Source organism: Euprymna scolopes, chromosome 4, assembly GCF_053919585.1.
Source record: "Euprymna scolopes isolate OS-2025 chromosome 4, ASM5391958v1, whole genome shotgun sequence".
NCBI classification, from domain to species: domain Eukaryota; kingdom Metazoa; phylum Mollusca; class Cephalopoda; order Sepiida; family Sepiolidae; genus Euprymna; species Euprymna scolopes.
Genome location: NC_136485.1, coordinates 55,606,888 through 55,626,887, shown reverse-complemented (window position 1 = coordinate 55,626,887; position 20,000 = coordinate 55,606,888). Strand labels below are relative to the sequence as shown.

The 20,000-nt window shown below is 33.9% G+C and overlaps 1 protein-coding gene and 1 pseudogene across 1 annotated transcript in view; both read right to left on the bottom strand.

Annotated features, from left to right (window-relative positions):
- The window catches only part of LOC145267281 (zwei Ig domain protein zig-8-like), a 750,978-nt gene that overhangs the window by 615,084 nt on the left and 115,894 nt on the right, over positions 1-20,000 (bottom strand). The window lies entirely within an intron of this gene.
- On the bottom strand, positions 11,775-11,912 carry LOC145273847 (U2 spliceosomal RNA; annotated as a pseudogene).

Sequence of the window (20,000 nt, the reverse complement as noted above, 5' to 3'; positions counted from 1 at the left end):
GTGGGTTTGCTTTGACTAAGGCTCTTAATTGATCGTTGTCAGCATCCAATAGTTGACCCCTACGCTCATTATCTTCAAGACTCTCATCGCCGCCACGAAATATGTTAAACCACAATTGTGCTGTGCGTTCAGTAGTGGTTCCTGGACCAAAAGCTTCGTTCATGTCGCGAGCTGTTTCAGCAGTTTTTCGGCTTAGTTTGGATTGAAATAAGAACATCCTGCAAATTTGCTTTTTGTCTGTCTTGGATTCAACCATTTGAAAAATAAAGTATAATTGTTTTAAAACGATTGTATTGGAAACAATTTGACAGGACAAAAAATGCGCTATAAGACGACATAGAAAATAAAGGCATTATATCGAAAACCTATTTGAAAATACATTATTTGAAATAAAAAAATAAAATTCCGCAAGAACTTTCGCGTCAACCTAATAGGTATACATGAAGATATATATATATATATATATATATATATATATATATATATATATATATATATATATATATATATGTGTGTGTGTGTGTGTGTGTGTGTGTGTGTGTAAACAAAACAGATAGATAATAGGGATACATAGATTACATATATGAAAAATGTATAGATACAAATGGACACAGATAGAACAGGGGAGCGAGAAAAGTAAAGCAAACAAAGAGAAATGGAGAGAAAGGGATGAGATGACGAAGTTAATAAGTCAGAGTATAATGCAAATGTCTTGGTTGATATTAATTATTAGGTTGGTGCAAAAAATAATGTAGTTTTTGACGTATATATCTGGAAAAAACGACATCTTTTTGCACCAACTTAATATAAAACATCTGTTTTAGATTACTCCAAGCATTTTTAGTTATAAAGTTTCATTCTTTAAAATATTAAAAAAATGTCCTCAAATTTAAAAGCTTTCGAATGCTGATTTCACTTTCTAGTAGTTCCGTCTCAAATCTCATCAATTTCACATTTCCTATTGAACCGATAATTACATGATCACGAGCAACTTGAATATTGTTAAGGTTATCCTTAGAGAGATTCGATGAATATATTAGACGAAATAGCCATACAGAACAGGCTGTATTCATGCGTAAATAAGTGCAGCGTTTTCTATAAACTGTCGTAAAATTACCGACGACAGCACTGTCATTATTCTGTATAATATGAAGAAAATCTATATTGCTATGATTAAAAGTGAGATCCACACAATTTATCAATTAGATCACTTAAACCCCACATGATTGGGTGCTGTAATTATATATATGCGTAACAAGTGAAGCATGCGTGGCCCCACCCCCTTGAGTCGCGTTAAAAAGTTCAGGATTTCTCTCCCTCATTTAGTCCTCAGGGGACGTCAAATCCTGGGAAAAAATGAACAAACTGTGCAGTTTTAGGCCTTAACATATGTAAATTTGACTTCTGCACTATGCAAAAAAAGAAATGACTAGTTCCATCATTTGCCCCCCTCATTTAGCCCTAAAAGTCCCCAAAGCCTTAACTTATTTAAATTTGAGTTCAGCACCATGCAAAACTGCTAAATAGACTTACACAGAACATTCTGGACAAATATGGTAAAATAGTCCCAAATATGGAGTGTTTTATTAGTCCTAAAAGAGTTACGGGGTACACCCAAGAGTATACACAAACAAAATTATATAGAAGTATACACAAACAAAATTATATAGAGATCAGTTAGTTACAACTTTTCAGAAAGTTTTATAAAAATCCATTTTTGTTAATAAGCACAAAAGTGTCAATTTTAGCTATTTTAGCTCGAAAGGCACCCCTAGGGGGGCAACCTGATTTTCTGTTACTTTTTTTACTCGTATCATGTTTAATGTTTGCGCAAAATTAAAAAATATTCACAGGCGTAGTTATTGAGAAAAGTGCAGAAAAACGAACGGACGGACGGACGGACAAGGGTAAATTTGCAAGTTCACCCTCATTTTGTCGAGGGACCAAAAAAAAAAAGGGATAAAATATGAGAAATCAGTGGTTGTTTTATAAACTTATTAGATATAACACTAGATTTTAAAATGTCTCTTCTAACTATTGTTTATTCAAATTAATATTTTGGGAATTATTAATATTAATATTATTTTAATTATATGCATTGTTGGTTTGTTTTGCAGGCTCTCTTTTTTTTTTTTTTTTTTTTTTTTACAAAGGCATCACCACATTATCAAGGCCCAGAGGCCACTCAAGGATAAGGGTTAAAGAGTGTACAGTAGAAATTGGTCAATATAGTAATCATTAGTAATGAAAATTTGGTAAATTTAATAACTTATATAGAACGGCTCATCAAGAACTTATTTACTTTAGACTTGAACACATCCATATTGTAGTCAGCCGGAAAGCAGGAAAACGGAAGACAATTCCACAGGCGTGCAGTTCTAAGAAAGAAGCTTTGTTCATGGAATCTACGTTTAGGTTTAGGCACAGATAAAGAGTGGGGGAAATTATTGATAGTGTTTACAGCTAGACGAGTGTTTCTTGTGAAAGTTTGGCGAGGGGGGACCATAGATTGAAGCTCAGTTGAACACTTTCCATGAAAATAACGATACATCAGAGACAAACTCGCAACATCTCTTCTGTGAGATAGAGGTTGCAAGGAGGAGAAAAGGACATCTCCTACGAGGCTACGAAGTCTATTTTGAACTCTATCAAGGCAGGACAAGTCCTTTCTAGCAGCTCCTGCCCAGATGTGGCAACAGTATTCCATCCTTGGACGTACCTGGCTCTTATATAGGTAGAGAATATCATCAGCAGTGAGATATCTACTGGATCGATAGAAAGATCCCACCATTTTTCCAGCGGCCTTGGCAACAGATTTGATATACGTGTTCCATTTAAGATCAGGAGTAATGGTCAAGCCCAGAAGCTTGTCAAAACTTGAGGCCTCCTGAAAACGAGAGCCATTCATTTCAGTTGATGACAAATGTGGATTAGAACTTATCACTTATCACTTATCACTTAACTTAGCTTGAAACCAACAATTTACATAAAGAACATTTCAGGATGGACTGTGTATATGTAGGTGCTATTCTCTTTAATAAGAACCAAAAAAAAAAAAAGGCGTCGCTAGTGAAAGAGAGTGGGGAATAAATGAGAGTCACGCAAATTTGCTTTATAACTTCAGTTTTTAAACTAAAATGACTATTCTAACACTCATTCAGGGAGAGACAGTGAGTGAGAGATAGATAGATAGATAGATAGAGATAGATAGATAGAGATAGAGAGATAGATAGAGAGAGAGAGAGAGAGAGAGAGAGAGAGAGAGAGAGAGAGTCACTAATTTCTCTCAATCTGTGAATATTTATGCTTCATCAGTATATCTTTTTAGCTAGATAAATAATGTACGAGGGATGCTCTAAAAATGTCTTCTATTTGCTTATTTCGCTTGAATGAACCCAGAGAGATGGCAAATTACATTGTTATGATGACTGAGCTCGTGCGTTAATGACCTGAATATTTCATCATTCTGTTACAGATATTAGTGCTGTGAGACGCCTATAAAGCAACCCCTGCTATGCACGTGCGTCAGAAGCATGAAGGCGCGATCGGATTCCTGGCAAAATCAATTTGAAAATGGTGATGATTACGTAGAAAATGAAATTCTGGAACACAAAAGCCGCTCCTTTTAATGTTACCACTTCCATTTTATCGGTTCTTCAAATTCAAGTTTTATAATGTAGGAGGTTTTACGGTTTTACTGTTGGAACAACCCTTATATGACAGAGCGCGCCCCGGACGGCCATAACAAAAGCGCATTTATAATATGTATGACTATGTAGAAAAATAAAGTTGTTAGCACAAAATGTCCCTCGTTTTAACAGTACCACTTCCGTTTTCATAGCGCTTCGACTTTTTTGAGTTAAGAATAATAAAGTTATTACTTTTGAAACGACCTTCCTGGGTCTCTCTAGCTTGAAAAGTAATGAGCATGAAATTTTCGTAATTCGTTGTTTTTGTAAGTAATTAATTTCGTTAATGCTGATATCGATGGCACTATTACACGTATACAAGAAAAAATAACACAGTAAAATTAAAAATGAATAACTCCAAACATTAAGTTATGATAGATTGTTTATAAGTTGTTATGCCAGTGTACTTTTTTTTCTCTGTATTTTCAATATTTTCGAACTATTATGTTGTACTATTTATTTAACAAACATTAACCAGTTTTGATGATAAGTAAAAAAGAAAGAACGCATTTTTTCATTTAAATTAGATATGTAAAAAATATATCTACCATTACGCAAAATGCTAGGAATGCAAAAGTAATTTAAAATAGTCTTACGATAAAAAATAAAACAGTGAAAAAATTAAAATTGCGAAAAAGTGAAAACGTGAATACGGATTTTTCAAATGCTTCTTTATTTGTTCATGTTGTCAGTGTTTCAGTAAACGAGACATTTCACGGAACACATTATAATAAGTAATATTGTCTATATATTTTAAATGATTGAAACCAAAATGAAATTTCTGACCTTAAATCATATCCGATGATGTAGCCCTAGTTTGTGGGCTTTGTGGGAGTGTGGACCCACCCTTTAATTGCCATTGCTCTCAGGTCCACTCTGACCCGGAGTTGTAGTACCTGTTAGGGTCCCAACTATGGGTTAAATAGAAACTGACTTGAAAAACAAATATAATGTATTTTAAAAAAAATCTTCAAAATCACTGGATTCGGCATTAAATAACCCGAAAAGGGTTGCTATGACGTAAAACAAAAACAACCAACCAAACAAAATGAGATTTCAATTGCATTCTGATTAAATTAACAAAAAAACACTTATTTTCACACAATCTTTATTCCGACAACTATATTCATCTTGGTTTTAATAATCACATCATTCGCGACCGGCGTCCCTATTTTGCGAACTTGGACATCTATATATCTGATTTAAGAACGTACATAAGTTTTTGAACTGAAACCTTTAATTTATACAAGTGGTCGAACTGTTCTGTTTCCGTCAGCTATGGTCAGATGGAAATATTAATTTTGATATTCTTTTAGTTATTATTGCATGACGTAAGCTATTCGCATACAAATGTGTATTTATACAGGTAAAATACAACTATAAAATTACAAATACATAACACCAAACATTTCATGTATCATACATACATGTATACATACATATACACATGCATGCATACATACATACATACATACATACATACATACATACAGTGGCGCCAAAAAGAAAATCCGTATTTGTCATTTTTTTCAAGAATCAAAAATTTATGCTTAATTGAATGTAACTGTTTAAACAACATATACCTCATTTGATTCGCCTTTTATTACTTTATAATTTTACCTGTTCATATTTGACTTTTTATTGAAGTATCTTAGGGTTCACGTCAAATTAAAAAGTTTTCCCTACCAAACTACTCTGCCAATTTTCAGTCTACAGACTCGAGATTTGACATAAGGGATTTGGAAAAATCTTTTAAATCTGTTTTCGGACAGAATTTTCGTTATCAAGGGGTGAAAGTTCAACGATTTTACCTTTGAAAACACTACTAAACTCCTCCGCTAATTTTAGGTCTAAACACTTGAAATTTTAAATGTAGGTTACTTGGACAGGGATCAAACATTTAGAGATCAAAACAAAGAATGTTAAGAGGTCAAAATTGGGGTCAAAGTTAAAAACATTGACCTTCGCAGTCTCTACCAATTTACTCTGCCAATTTCTAGTCTAAACATTTGAAATTTTACATAAAGTGTATTCCCACATAGGGAAAGATGTGAACAGTAAAAACGGCCCAAACAAAACTGGGCGGGACTGCTAGTATATATATATATATATATATATATATATATATATATATATAAACTTCAATATAAATGATTTTCTATGAGACGAAACAAGAAATCAAATACCGACGCGATGAGTTGCAGAATGCAACTACAATAAGTGTAGAATATAAACATATAATATATATAAGTGTGTGTGTATGTGTATGTTTGTGTGTGTCTATGTAAATGTATTTAATGTGTACCTTGTCTGTATATTGATCGGTGTAAATGAATTTACGTATAAGATTACCAATATATATATACTTGAAAAGGATAATCGTTTTCTAGATTAAATTTCGAGTCTTATCGATATAGATATGAGTTCTGATATTGCGTACATAAGTGTTTACGTAGATACATATGCTTAAATAAGAGTCTATAAACACACGCACACACGCATATATATATATATATGTATGTATACAGAGAACGAGAGAAATAGATATAATATAAAAATCATTTTACATAAATTTCAGGTATTTCGGAATATCTCGCTATATATATATATATATATATATATATATATATATATATATATATATATATATATATATATATACGAATGTGTCCGTGTGTGTGTGTGTCTGTATGAGTGTGCACAAGAATACAATATTTCATCTGAAAATAATTTTCCATCCCCTAGAAAAATTTGATGAGATTTAGTGCTGGCTGAATTTCTAATCATAGATTTTATTTTGATTGAAATCTTCCCAAGGAAAATCTCTTTACTTATATATATATATATATATATATATATATATATATATATATATATATATATATATATATATATATATATATATATATGTCAAATGAAAGTTTTTTTTCAGTTTCACTTGTTTATTGGATACGTGATACTTTATTTATTATCGAATATTGTTCTTTTGATACGGCCATGAAATGTGAGATAGTATTTTATCTTTGTAGAGACATCTTTGTACGATATTACGTCAGTCGACCGGTCTGTCACACTGATATATAAAACATTTTGATAGGTAGACGTGTCCCTACAAGAGTCTTGGCTAGTAGACGTATCACTTGCAGAGACTACGCCCGTCGCCAGATTTGTCATGGCTTAATCGCAAATAGCATGCTGTTGTACGTAGGCATATTTTATAAAAAAATTACGCCCGTTCCGTCGAGCGATTTGTGTCATTGCAGTCTAAAAAATCATTTCGTACATAGACTTAAGAACACTAGGGTCGCTGAAAAAAATCAGGGGATCATTCTACCGCTCCAGTAGATACCTCATTACGGATGCAATTCTTTATCTGTATATGCGCCAAGTACGGCCAAGGAGTACTGTGGCCACATCTTGGCAGGAGCTGCTAAAAGCAGATTATCCTGCCTTGACAGAGTTCAAAATCGACTTCGTAGCCAAGTGAGGGGTGTCCTTTTCTCTCTCCTGCAAACTTTTTTTTCCCACAGAAGAAACGTTGAGAGCCTGTCTCTGCTTTATGGTTATTTTCATGGCAAGTGCTCGTCTGAGCTCCAATCGATGCATCCCCTGCCAAACTTTCACGAAAAAGACTCATCTAGCTGAAACCACTATCAATACTTTCCCCCACTCTTTATCTGTGCCTAAACTTAAACGTAGATTCCGTGAACAAAGCTTCTGCACGCCTGTGGATTTGTCTCCTACCTTGCGGCCCAGCTTACAATATGGTCGTGTTCAAGTCCAAGGTAAACAAATTCTTGATGAGCCATCACCTTAAGTAATCCAATTTACCAAATTTCCACTACTAACGATTACTACGATATTGTTCCATTTACTACCGTACACTTATTAACCATTATGCTCGAGTGGCTCCGGGCTTTGATAAGCGGTTCTCCTTTGTAAAAAAAAACGCTAACTATTTTCATAAATCCTTATGTGTGTTCATTTATCTGTCCAACTTTAGTCGGAAATAGCATTTTCCTACGTAGACTAATATCCATTAAAGATTACGTCCGCCGACCAATCTCTCCAACTTTAGTCTGAAATAGAATTTTGTTTTAGATTTATTTTTACTAGCGGGACCTGTGGAAATTCCACAGCGTGCTTTTTCTTTTGCATTCTATGGATATTCAGCCCAAATGGAGACGCCTTGTTATTATTGTAGCTCTCTTGTTAAAACTGCAAAAGTATTTATCTAAGCTAGAAAGGACGACCTGCATAGCCCGGTATAGCCCGATCGTAAAATACGCTTCAATATAATATTTTAATTTATGCAGATCTCTTATATATTATTATAGAGTCAAGGTTCTATCGATTCTAATATATTATAAAGTTATGATCTAAAAGAATATATATATCCATATGACTTGGCTGCATCAGCTTGAATCGAAACTGGAACCAAAACTTATGAAGAAAAGAATATATTTATGTACATATAACTTGAGTTCCTTCAGCTATAATCAAAACCGAAACCAAAACGTATGAACAATTCTTAGTAAAATTATTAAAAAAAAATAGATGATTTGAGTGGCATTAGCTATAATCTAAACCGAAACCCAAACTTCTAAAGAATTCTTGGTAAAATTACTTATTACAAGAAACGGACGGTCATGACAATTGACAGGCACAGGGAAGAAAAAAGATGTAAGCATGACACAAATAACATACAAGCTAATAATATATAGAAAAAAATATGACGTTTGTCGATATATCTGCCACACACTAGTCTGAAATAATATCCTTGTACTTAGACTTATCGCTGTAAATAATTACTTCCGTTAACCTATCTGACCTGCTTTAATTTTAAATAACATTGTGCTCATTCTATATTAATGCGTTCAAGAAGCGCTATAAATATCTATATTGATTGGTCAGCATGTCACACAATTGTTGAAAAGTCTAGATTGAACTGTCACAACTTATTTTCGTTGCGTGTCAGCCAGATTTCTAAGGAGGTTTTTCCTCAGAATGTCAGCAATTCTTTCAGTCGGTCGGTCTGTCACACTGATATGAAATAGTATAAGTATTGCTTATATTTTATGTATCAAAATTGGTATGACTTGCTTATATTTTATGTTCGTCTTAGTTTTTCTATGTTTAATTTTAAGATAGTACTTATAGATGCGTCCACGTATCCATATAAGAGATTTTTTCTCTCAATTATCAATAAATCAATCTGTCACGTTATGCTTTAAGATGAATTTTGCACCGCTAAGCGCGCAGATTGAATGCGTCTCTTAAAAATATCCGTTCGTGCTTAAATATTGGAATCTTGAATGTTGATTGGCATTTCTTTCCTTTTCTCTATCTCGTCTTTCCGATGCGTTGTGGGACGCGGAAAAATTTCCCCAAGGATTCTCATTGTTTATTTCAATAACAAATCATTGATTTCATGGAAAATAAAAGAAATTTCGGAACTGACCGATTTCAATACTGAATAAAAATGTTACCGTTTCCTTGAATAGATGATTTTCTTTGGAAGGATTCCTTAACTTTCCAACATCGGATTTTTTAAAGGTCGTTTCTCTTCAAGGCAATCGGCGCAACTTCTGAATTTAGGAAACAGTAAGGAACACACGCACTCGCGCTATCATCAGTAAATACTATAAAAACATCTATTAAAATACTTAATTTTTACAGCAACACATCTGGCATCTAGTGAATCACAAGGTTTCAAAATAAAATCAGTTTTAGCAAGAGCTCTAAAGTTTTCAGCTTGCTTTCAAGTAACGCTCAAGCCAAAGGGGAGATGTCACTCAAAATAATATTCCTTTCCGTAACAGGTGTTCAAAACCCACTTCACGAACTACTGGCATACTCCTACTGTTTTCCTAATCATCTTTTTAACAGAAGAGACGTTGGTAGTTTTCCTCTATTCTAACAATATTTTCATCTGAGATGCTCGACTAATGTCAAATATCTGGCTGCTCACTGCCTGATATTCAAGTACTTGTGTCACTGTACACATGCAAATAGTGGTATTTTGCTCATCCGTATGCCTAATATCAAACAGAATATCCACGAACAAAGTTTATTTCAAGGAACCATTATTCTGTAGAACACATCACCACGCGACTGTTCAAGTCATACTAAAACATGCCCGTCTTCAAATTTAAAGTTACCAAATATTTGTTATAAACTGTTCTCACAAATAGTCATTTTTTTCTTCTGTCTATTCATTATTTTCCATTCTCTGATACTATTCCATTTCATTTACACCATTAACACATCACACAGCGTAGTTTGTAACGTTCATCAATAGTGATTAATTCTTTGTATATATATATATATATATATATATATATATATATATATATATATATATACAAAAGCTTGAAACTGATTGTAAGAAATGATTATATATTATTCTAAGCAAAAACACCAGGTCCTGATGAATTACAGAATGCAACAAAAATAAGAATAACACTGAAATTCCATTCAATTCAATATATCTCGTTTAAAACAATTTACATAATTTTTACGAAAAATATAGCGACTACATAATCCATTTCCTTTCAGGGGTGAAGACCGTTATTCGGAAATTGGAAAGAGCCAAAAGTGGAATAAATACTCGAAAAAAATTATTTGATGAGATGTCTAACAGAAAAATGTTGCCTTAACACACACCCACCCACACACACACACACACACACACACACCCACATATATACATATATATACATGTATATATATATATACACTCACACACGCGCGCATATATATATGTACGAATATATATATATATATACGTACTTAACTATATCTATCTATCTATCTATCTATCTATCTATCTATCTCTCTCTCTCTCTATATATATATATATATATGTATATATATATATATATATATCTTATCAGATAACACGACATGTCTGAGGGAGTATCAAGCTTCCTGTTGTTACTTAAGTTACCATCATTTGAAGAAGACTCATCATTACTCGTAAATGTCAGCGTGGAGTAACCATAGCAAGGAGTTCTTATTTAGTCCACGAATACTATGTGATTTTGAATATTTCATCAGTCTTACTTGCATAGAAAAGTATCTCCATGCCAGATTGTTCTGACAAACCTCTATACAGAGAGAGCTTAGACGATCTAGGGAGGTGTCTGGTAGGCATAAACTTCTCTTTGTATATATGTATGTGTGTGTATGTGTGTGCACATATGTGCCTGTAAAGGAGACATCTTATGTGTGTCGTGCATATATTGATTTGTGTACATGAAGTCACACATAGGATTACTAATATATACAGCTGAGGTGGTTAATTGTTTGATAGATAAAATTTGGAGTACTTATAAATGTTATTTGTGATCGCACTAATATAAAATAACACAAGACGAGGCACTTGATGTGAGTAACTTAAGCTGCATGTGTATATCGTCAAATTGCGTAGAAAAAAGCTCGTTTCAGCCATTTGATCCAAACTGTATACTGTCCCCAACTGATGTAAATTGTATTGTAAACTGTCGTAAAACTCATATTGATCACAAATATATGAATCTCTATTGTTCAACCATTTTGTCCCAAATTCATAAGAGACGTGGAACCTTCCAAAAGTAATGAATCATATTTTCTTTTATTTCGCACGATTGGATAACAGAGGATTACCAATGCCATTGTAATTATAACTGAACATATGAATTCATAACCTGAAACTTTCATCTCTATTGCAGATATTGACGGCGAGAGACTCTAAGAAAGAAACTCTTGTCATGGACGTATGCCAGACTCAGAGGTGCGTCATCGAATTTCTTCCATGCAGAACAAGGCTGATAGCCATTAGTCGCGTGTTTTCCTGTAATGAATGAATGCGTGAATGTAGGAATGACATGGAATTCTTAAAGATAAACTAAAATGACCGAAAAATGGGCTGAAATGACTTAAATAAATACAAAGTAAATGACTTAGAATGACTTTAATGAACTTAAGGATGAATTGAATGACCTTAAGAATGACTTGAATGCTTAAAAATAACTGGAATCCTTCAAAAACAACTTGAATGATCTGGAGAATGACTTGAATGGCTTTGAGACTGACTGATTGTAAAGTGGGTGATCATTTTACATTAAATTAATACAGAAAAGTGATCCCCTACTTTATATCACAAAGTTACAAACATAAGTACAGCATGTAGTAAGAACAGATACTACACTTTGATCTTGGCCAAAAGGCCAAGAAAAGGGTATTTATTTGCTCCCCCAACGAGCAAATTAGACACAAGGCCGATTTTTAATTTGAGGAGTGAAGGGGAAATGGGGACCAACTCCCCGGGGAGTAGGGGAGCTGGATAGTTACAATTGGTATGAAGGGTTGCCCTTACATTGACCATGGTCTTATATGTGGAGTTTCCCCCACATATGGTCTTTGCTTGCAGTATCTGCCGGAACAGATGGTATTTATTTGCTCCCCCACCAAGCAAATTAGGCACAAGGCCGATTTTTAATGTGAGGAGTGAAGGGAGGGGGAAGGGGAAAAGGGGACCAGCTCCCAAGAGGTGGGAAATGGGAGCTGGTTAAAGGTCAGGCATGTGGGGTTGCCCCCACATCTGGTCTTTGCTAGTCATAGCTAGTCATAGCTTGCAGCATCTGCCGGAACAGATACTACACTTTGATCTTGGGGAAAAGTCCAAGAAAAGAGTGGGGGTATTTATTTGCTCCCCCGCCAGGCAAATTAGGCACAAGGCCGATTTTTAATGTGAGGAGTGAAGGGAAATGACCAAGCTCTTATAGGTGGGTGTATTTATTTGCTTCCCCACTGAGCAAATTAGGCACAAGGCCGTTTTTTAATGTGGAGAGAGAGGGAGGGGGGAGGGAAAAGGGGACAAGCTCCCGATGAGTGGGAAATGGGAGCTGGATAGTGACAATTGATATGAAGAGTTTCCTCTACATTGACCAAGGTCTTATATGTGGGGTTGCCCCCACATATTGTCTTTGCTTTCAGTATCCGCCGGAACACATACTACATTTTGATCTTGGCTTAAAGGCAAAGAAAAGCTTAAAAGGCTAAGAACAGCATCTATTAACAACAGATCTTTGGTCTTACCCAAAAAGGCCAAGCACAAAAGTGTTACGGACAGACCGACCGACAGACTGTCCAACCGACGGACCGACGGAGTTACTTATAGAGTCGCTTGCACGCGACTAAAAACGTGTACTTTTAAAATCATTACTATATATTTGGTCTAGCATATTATAGTAATAAATATGCAATCTACATTATTCAAAATATCATATTTAAGCGTATTTTTCGATTGGGCAATGCCGGGCGGCATGCTAGTATATATTTATTTGTATGTAATTATATATATATATATATATATATATATATATATATATAGAGAGAGAGAGATAGAGAGAGAGAGAGAGAGCAATGTACATTTGTTATAGCATGCAAGATATGCAAATGTCATTTTTTCGATGACTCATCATTTAATGATCAATAATTTGTCGCAACACAGATAGACTATAAAACCTCCAGTATTGTTTGCGATTAATGTGCTTCCCTATACTTTTTCCTGCTAGTTTTTTCCAATACTCTTCCCCGTAAACACTATATCACTAGCGACAGGTTTATTCTGGCAATACGCCTTGCACGATCGTAAACACGCATGCGCATAACGGTATAAACCGTTTTTGTTAATATCGGATAATCATGAATATAATTAATATTTAACAGATAATCGTATTATTAAATGTCCGAATAAAAAAATCGTATGATAACGCAATTGCTTTTTGTTTTTTACTCCGACTTGTACTTAATTATCTGTAATATACAACGAGGTAATTTCAGAAGAGTTTTATGTCGAATCAATATAACAGTCTTGCGTCATGTGGATAAGAAAGGCAGTTTAGAGTCCGTCCGTTCAATCGCCCGGTCAGACGGTTTCCTACACGAGCCGAGCAAACGTATCTTCGGCCATAACGGGAGAGAAGAGCTAGAATAATATCCATTTTAAGAGGTGCACAGGGAGTAATTATGTGCGAGGGCAATAGATATCCCGGACCGACCATTGCGAATACATTTATGAACAAAGCAAATATCAGAGCTGGCAATGGGTTCCCCCAAAGCGCACGTTTTTCTTATCACATAACATAAAAATAATAGAAGTAAACGCCATTTGTGTGAGATTCGATGGTTTTTCGTGTAGTAAATGAAAGGGAAGAGACATTGAAAGGTGGAAAAGAACTACTAAAAAAATTAATATTGTTCAAAACAACGAGAATACGAATAAATACAGTGTTAATATGAGAGACCTGTACCCGCTTCCCATGCAACTCTGATTCAGAAAATCCGACAGGAGACTGATTAGTGAATGTGATGTGTTCAAGTAGAAAAAAAAAACATGAATCGACCACCTGGATGGGATAAGTTCAAATGTAGTCAATTCCACAGCATAATTTTATTTATGTATACAGTAGAATCCCGAGATACGGTAGCCCGGGGATAAGGTTTTTTTTCAAGTTACGATGTGAAATAAGATATTTTTTCCGGTCCCACCTTTTAGTATTATTTACAATGTTATTTTATTATATGCATGTGTATTATATATTTTACTGCATTTTGTTGCTAATTTTTAATGCCGTATCCTGGAGTTATATTGTATAGGTAAATTAATATCACTAAACCCAAGTTTCGTACTGAAGTCTCATTCCGGAGTTTGATCCGGAAAATCCACCAGGAGTCGTGGGTAGTCCATAAGCGATTGGGTGCTTTATATGTTGGCATACATAAAGACATATATTGACCATATGGGTGTTCCAAGTTCGAATATTGTCGGCTATATTTACATATAGATGCTGTCAACCTTTAAATGCTCCCTCCTGTGAGTATCTCAAAGAATAGGATAAGCTAGTACAGTCAGCATACCAAAACGTCGTATCATACTGAATTATATGAATAGACATTTTTCTCGGAGAATTCTAAATGCAGGCAAACTAACGTATGTATCTTTAATCACGAAGAAACATTTTCAGCAGTTAATAGAAATATAATAAAGTGTATACTTTACAGGAATTATTATTTTTCAAATTTCGTATTGATTTAAAAAAAAATGAAAGTTAAGTAGAATATATTGGTGCAGTAATATCTCTAAGTTCTTTAAATTTGTTGTTAAACACCTATTATACTAAATAGTTTGACAGTAACTTGTTATTATTAAATATTTGTGTTAGGTTGGTGGAAAAATAATGTCGTATTTTGACGGTCAACTTCGTTTAAATAACGACATTATTTTTGCACCGGCCTAATGTTTTATAATTGGTATATAACGTGATTATTACTATTGTGTTCTCTAGTCCTGACAATCCATTATCGATTTTTTTTTTGACTAATGGAGAATAATTGCTGGTATCTGAGCCGCCTGTTATGTTGAGTGGGCGTTATCTAGAGATTTTCAATCCTCTCAGAATATTCATCGTCATTCAACTGTCAATCCACCCATTTAATAACTATTATTGTCGAGTTGTTTTAGCATTTATAAATTGTGAGCTTGAAATTGGGGAACTTGTGGGTAATGTTGACGCACACATACATGAATATAAATAATCTCCTATGATACACAGGTTTTTATCGTATTCATTCCTTGTAAACATCTTATTTCAGTAGCATGTTACGAGCACTATGGTGCTACTGTTGAGACGCCCTGCATATATTTTAAAAAGAGTTTATCAAGCGAAATAAATATAACTACGGAAACGCCTTAGGCATTGCTGAAACCAATTCCGAGAGTCCTGTTTTCTCCACGAAATATTTAAGTAATTCATCTGGAGGGATTTAAGAGATCTAATATAGGCTAAAAATAAATTGTCACATACTTTATAACTTTTGATAAAATATTGAACATGGCTGCCTACATTTTTCAGAACTCTGAAGTCATGTTATAAAGGTCTTTCATTAAAAAATCACACAAGGTTATTCGTTAATTATATAAAGTTTTCTTTTACATTAAACCGAAAGCATGATGATATATTTTACTCAAGTCACAACGAAGTTGATTAGGCTTGTGCATAAGACGTCTTAGATTACAGAGATCGAATTCCGTAAGAGTCTCTTGTTCACCTATGCGGTTTATTTGTTTATTTCCGTGAGATTCAAACCGATATAGTTAGAAAATACATACATGCAATAGGCAGAGTAAGATAAGGGTGAGAAAAATCGCATTAAAATTCCATTTAATTGTATGCTAAAACGTGCAATTTTTACAAGCTAAACGGTTTTTCAAACAAGGCCAGATAACTCTTTTTTGCTCTCTACTTCTCTACAAATAACTAAATTAAACACGAATAGGATTTCAGCAGGTATAGTAACAAAATGCACACATGAAATTGGCAGAGTCAAATAGCGTGAGGAAAGTCGTATTTTGAATTCCAAATTCGTTGAAACGTGAAATCTCTATCTCTATCTGTGCTATTATATAAAAGGAACTTGGTGTGTGTGTGAGTTCGTTTCCTATGGACTAAAAAACAGTTGGGTTAATTTTTATGTAATTTTACACAAAGGTACTTTTTATATGCCTGGCACATTTCTTAGATAGGTTTCGTATCGGAATATCGCCGATAAGTATCAATAATCGATTATCGAAATAGTCCGATGGAATAAGGCACAAGCGATTTTGATCAATGTTAACACCTTACACAGCCTAACATAACAAGTGTCTCTGATAAGTTCTATTATCACACAAGCCGAAAGCATCGGCATACAAAATCAACAGTAGGTTCTTTGATATGGAAGGTGCGTGTTCGAAATGAATGTTTCTGTTTAAAGCACAATTGCACCATGATACTTGACTTTTTCATTTTAAACTTAAATCTACATCATTATCACCGAACAACCAGTAAGGCCAGGCATATACAAATCGGCAGTAGGTTCTTTGATATCACAGGGACGCGTTCGAAAGCTATGTTCCAGTTTAGAGCACAGTTGATGCATGATACTTGACCACTGCATTTTAAACTTTAATTCAAGCCATTATATAGAAAACTAATTTTATAAAATCAACAGTATGTTCTCTACAGTGCAATGCAGGCTATAATATATTGTTAACTAAATCACTGCTAGACGCATGTGGCGCTTCATCGATAGATCCCTAAGAAGAGCAGGGAATCATTCGATTTTATTTAGAAGTAGACGATTTCACTGATTCCGATGACAATAAAAATAATGGAATGTGAAACATTCGTTGATAATCATTCAATCCCGGGGTACGCCAGGTTATTCTATACTAGTTAAAATATAATTCTCTCAGAGATATTCGTTTCCTTTTCTGTAAAAACTTGCCGGAGTTTAAACGTAATGTGAACAGACATGTCGCTGCTTAATTCCGCACAGTCCCATGTTAGACTCAATCCTAAATTGTAGCCCATTACGTTCTAAATAGCAATATGTATTGTTTGGGATATAAAAGAATAGTAATAAAAAATACACCCATCTCTGTAAACCAAATTAGTCGATTTCTTATTTGTTTAGAGGACGAGTAATTTGTTCGAATTGAACTTTCTCTAATTGTTCCGTTCGTTAATCAACGTGTTTCAAACGATCCCTATTTATAAGGGGCAACTTCGAATCGCATGTGAACGTCATTTTTAAATTTGCAGTTTTGTATGGGCTTTATTTAGTTTAATTTAGTTTTATGGAGAGGCGGTAAGAAGGAGATGATACTCATATATATTATTAAATTGGAATTCATTGAAATCGGTATTATTAATTTATTTTATTGCGGATTATTATCCTTATTTTTATTATTGCGGATTATTATCCTTATTTTTTTGTTGCAACAAAAACTAAAAAAAAAAAAAAGATAAGGATAATAGTCCGCAATAAAATAAAATAAATTATGAGATGATACGCTATGAAAATATATTTGATTTTTGTGAATTAAAAAATAGATATGGATATATTTCACTTTTCAAAGTATGTGAAACGGTTTGAAGGGTCATTTTATAGACCCACTCGCTCTCGGAATAAATTAAATTCGATATGCAGTTATTGGTAAACAATTAAACAAGAATCAATGAATTTCACCTTTTCCTTGAGCTTAGGTCTTAAAAGGTGTGCCATTTTCAAAAGTTAACAAAAATATATTTAATTGGAATCAAAAATAGAATAAAGATTCGAGACATAAAGTTAAATATCATTATATCCTGATTCTAATCTTCATAATACATTCGGCATAATCACGTTGACACTGCTGGATCACCGAAGTTAAACAACGTTGAACCTGATCAGCACTAACTGGGTTACCATTTAGAACTTCCAGGTGCTGTCCGCTTATCTCGGCATTGTTTCCAGTCGTCCTGACCTTTTCCTTGTCACTGGACACAAATAGTGCCGATTCAGGAGAGGCGTGGTCGGGGTTTGCGCAACCCTTGCCTCACAATTACACGAGTAGCTGCACCTACAAGGGATATCCTTTGTCTTTCGAGACTGAACGGAGGCATCGGAAAGGAGATATTATTCTGTTCAGATCTGAGACGGGTATTCGTTTATAGATATTATCCATATATATATATATATATATATATATATATATATATATATATATATATATATATATAACTAATTCATTTACTCACATAAATTTAATATACGACAGTATAGATTTATGCATAAACTTTAAGTATTTACTTCAAAAGTGCTCAATACGTAGGTAGAGCTAGTTAGTAATTTATAAAATATATATGGCGATTAAGCTACACTGAATATTTTGCGTTTCATCCACTATAGGATTCGTCAGGCTTAGGATTCGTAAGCCTGACGAATCCTATAGTGGATGAAACGCAGAATATTCAGTGTAGCTTAATCGCCATATATATTTTATAAATTAATATATATATATATATATTTATATATATATATATATATATATATAAATATATATATATATATACATATATATATATATATATTTATATATATATATTTATTTATATATCTCGAAAAGTCTAGTATTGATTTACTCATTGAAAATTAGAAAGAAAAGAAAAAGTTGTTTCGAAAACCGAATATAATGAGAATCCATATGAATCATTTTTGTTATACAATAGCATGGAGTCAAGGATAGCTAGCTTGGGGCAAGCATTGTATTGGGAATATACTGTATTTAGCTATAATGTCTTTCATATAACTTTACCGCCTTTCATAAGTTTGATAATAGACAAGAATATTGTACTTCCTAGTTTGTATACAGTGAGAAGATGCCACGCCGTTCTTTTGCTACGTACAATGTATCGGTGCCGACAGGGATGCCATGGCTCGATGTGTAACGGAATCAGAAGCTTGCACATGGGTGTGATCGATACAGAAGAGACAATTCAACTGGAAACTGCAGAAAAGAAGACATTAAAAAACAAAGGAAATTCAGGGAGGAGTAATAATATAAGATGGTGTTAGATAGATAAATAAGTGCGTACGTAGGTATAAGATTATATAGCTGTACGCGCGTGTGGGGGGAGATAGAGATAAAGCAGGTAAGTGGGTAGGTAGGAATACAAATGTTTAGTGGCATGAGCGTGTAGCGACACTGATAGGGGGGAAAGATACAGAGAGAATACAGGAAGGACAAGTAGAGTAAATGGAAATACATAGACAGAAAGAAATATTGAATAATGTAAACGTACCTATATTGATTGTAGATATCACTTTATTATTACTTATTATTATTACTTATTATTACTATTATTATTATTATTATTATTATTATTATTATTATTATCACTTAATGTATCACGTTATTACCTTATATCTCTACTTATATATAGAATGCATTTTGTCTGTATGTGTAGGTCCGTTTCCTATGGAATCCGAAACGGGTGGGTCGATACTGCTTTAAATTTCACGCAAATGCACTTGATGTGTCCCTGAGTGTTCTTAGAAGGTTTCTGTATCGAAATGTTTCCGATAAGTATCGAACATCGATGGTCTAAAAAAGAATAAACAGACGATTTTGAGCAAAGTTAACACTGTTATACAGCCTAACATCACAAATACTTTTGAGAAGTTTTATCATCGCACATGGGGAAGGGATCAGCGTGTAAAATCGGCAATAAGTTCTTTTGTAAAACATGCGCGCGTTCGTAATGAATATATTTATTTAGACCACAATTGAATTATAGAAGTTGTAAACTTTAATCCAGGATTCCCTCCCTTTTTTAACGTTGAAAGTTTAAGGACGGCTTGTAACACTTTTTTTTAATAATTAGAGATTCCGATATATCGTTGATTTCTATGTTCGGTCAGTTTAGTAATTTTTCTTTATTAGCATATGTGCAGCTTCTG